Genomic DNA, 2,500 nt, shown 5'->3' with positions numbered 1-2,500 from the left:
AGGAAAGGAAAAGAGTTAGGCTGGGAGCCAGCCCTTGGGGTTGGTGAAGGCAGGCAGGCAGGCAGGCTGGCTGGCTAATGAGAGTGGAGGCAGGAGGAAAGGAAAAGGGTTAGGCTGGGAGCCAGCCCTGTGAAGGGTATAGAGCTGGTCCGGCGTGCCACGGCCGGGACGAAAACCGCATCGTTCGTCCTGAATCGGAGGTTGGACTGTGTATGCACAGTATAGTATGTGGAATATATACAAAGGTTGAGAATTTTTAAACAAAAATAAAAGAAAGTAATTGTGAGAAATAAAGAAAAGTAAAAGAGGTTGCTGTATGCCTGGAAAAGGCCGGAAGCCTCCCCACGGCTGTGAGAAGGCCAGGGGGTCAGGCCTGGAGCCAGCCCCCAGCAGGAGTAGCAGGCTGGGGGTCCTGGAAAGGCTGGAAACCTCCCCGTGGCTGCGAGAAGACGAGGGGGTCAGGCCTGGAGCCAGCACCCAGCCTGCTCCTCATGCTGGGGGCCTGGAAAAGGCCGGAAGCCTCCCCACGGCTGTGAGAAGGCCAGGGGGTCAGGCCTGGAGCCAGCCCCCAGTACGAGTAGCAGGCTGGGGGGCCTGGAAAGGCCAGACGCCTGCCTGTGGCTGCTAGAAGAAGACGAGGGGCTCAGGGCTGGAGCCAGCACCCAGCACGAGTAGCAGGCTGGGGGGCCTGGAAAGGCCAGAAGCCTCCCTGTGGCTGCTAGAAGAAGACGAGGGGGTCAGGGCTGGAGCCAGCACCCAGCACGAGAAGCAGGCTGGGGGGCCTGGAAAGGCCAGAAGCCTCCCTGTGGCTGCTAGAAGAAGAGGAGGGGGTCAGGGCTGGAGCCAGCACCCAGCACGAGTAGCAGGCTGGGGGGCCTGGAAAGGCCAGAAGCCTCCCTGTGGCTGCTAGAAGAAGACGAGGGGGTCAGGGCTGGAGCCAGCACCCAGCACGAGTAGCAGGCTGGGGGGCCTGGAAAGGCCAGAAGACTCCCTGTGGCTGCTAGAAGAAGAGGAGGGGGTCAGGGATGGAGCCAGCACCCAGCACGAGTAGCAGGCTGGGGGGCCTGGAAAGGCCAGACGCCTGCCTGTGGTTGCTAGAAGAAGAGGAGGGGGTCAGGGCTGGAGCCAGCACCCAGCACGAGTAGCAGGCTGGGGGGCCTGGAAAGGCCAGACGCCTGCCTGTGGCTGCTAGAAGAAGAGGAGGGGGTCAGGGCTGGAGCCGGCACCCAGCCTGCTCCTCGTGCTGGGGGCCTGGAAAGGCTGGAAGCCTCCCCGTGGCTGTGAGAAGAGGAGGGGGTCAGGGCTGGAGCCGGCACCCAGCCTGCTCCTCGTGCTGGGGGCCTGGAAAGGCTGGAAGCCTCCCCATGGCTGTGAGAAGATGAGGGGGTCAGGGCTGGAGCCGGCACCCAGCCTGCTCCTCGTGCTGGGGGCCTGGAAAGGCTGGAAGCCTCCCCATGGCTGTGAGAAGATGAGGGGGTCAGGCCTGGAGCCAGCCCCCAGCACGAGTAGCAGGCTGGTGGGCCTGGAAAGGCCAGACGCCTGCCTGTGGCTGCTAGAATAAGAGGAGGGGGTCAGGGCTGGAGCCAGCAACCAGCACGAGTAGCAGGCTGGGGGGCCTGGAAAGGCCAGACGCCTGCCTGTGGCTGCTAGAAGAAGAGGAGGGGGTCAGGGCTGGAGCCAGCACCCAGCACGAGTAGCAGGCTGGGGGGCCTGGAAAGGCCAGACGCCTGCCTGTGGCTGCTAGAAGAAGAGGAGGGGGTCAGGGCTGGAGCCGGCACCCAGCCTGCTCCTCGTGCTGGGGGCCTGGAAAGGCTGGAAGCCTCCCCGTGGCTGTGAGAAGATGAGGGGGTCAGGCCTGGAGCCAGCCCCCAGCACGAGTAGCAGGCTGGGGGGCCTGGAAAGGCCAGACGCCTGCCTGTGGCTGCTAGAAGAAGAGGAGGGGGTCAGGGCTGGAGCCAGCGCCCAGCACGAGTAGCAGGCTGGGGGGCCTGGAAAGGCCAGACGCCTCCCTGTGGCTGCTATAAGACGACGAGGGGGTCAGGGCTGGAGCCAGCACCCAGTACGAGTAGCAGGCTAGGGGGGCCTGGAAAGGCCAGACGCCTGCCTGTGGCTGCTAGAAGAAGAGGAGGGGGTCAGGGCTGGAGCCAGCACCCAGCACGAGTAGCAGGCTGGGGGGCCTGGAACGGCCAGACGCCTCCCTGTGGCTGCTAGAAGAAGAGGAGGGGGTCAGGGCTGAAGCCGGCACCCAGCCTGCTCCTCGTGCTGGGGGCCTGGAAAGGCTGGAAGCCTCCCCGTGGCTGTGAGAAGGTGAGGGGGTCAGGCCTGGAGCCAGCCACTAGCACGAGTAGCAGGCTGGGGGGCCTGGAAAGGCCAGACGCCTCCCTGTGGCTGCTAGAAGAAGAGGAGAGGGTCAGGGCTGGAGCCGGCACCCAGCCTGCTCCTCGTGCTGGGGGCCTGGAAAGGCTGGAAGCCTCCCCGTGGCTGTGAGAAGATGAGGGGG

Source organism: Chaetodon auriga, chromosome 23, assembly GCF_051107435.1.
Source record: "Chaetodon auriga isolate fChaAug3 chromosome 23, fChaAug3.hap1, whole genome shotgun sequence".
Classification (NCBI taxonomy): Eukaryota; Metazoa; Chordata; class Actinopteri; order Chaetodontiformes; family Chaetodontidae; genus Chaetodon; species Chaetodon auriga.
The sequence above is the reverse complement of the archived record's forward strand: the minus strand, read 5'-3'. Positions refer to the sequence as shown.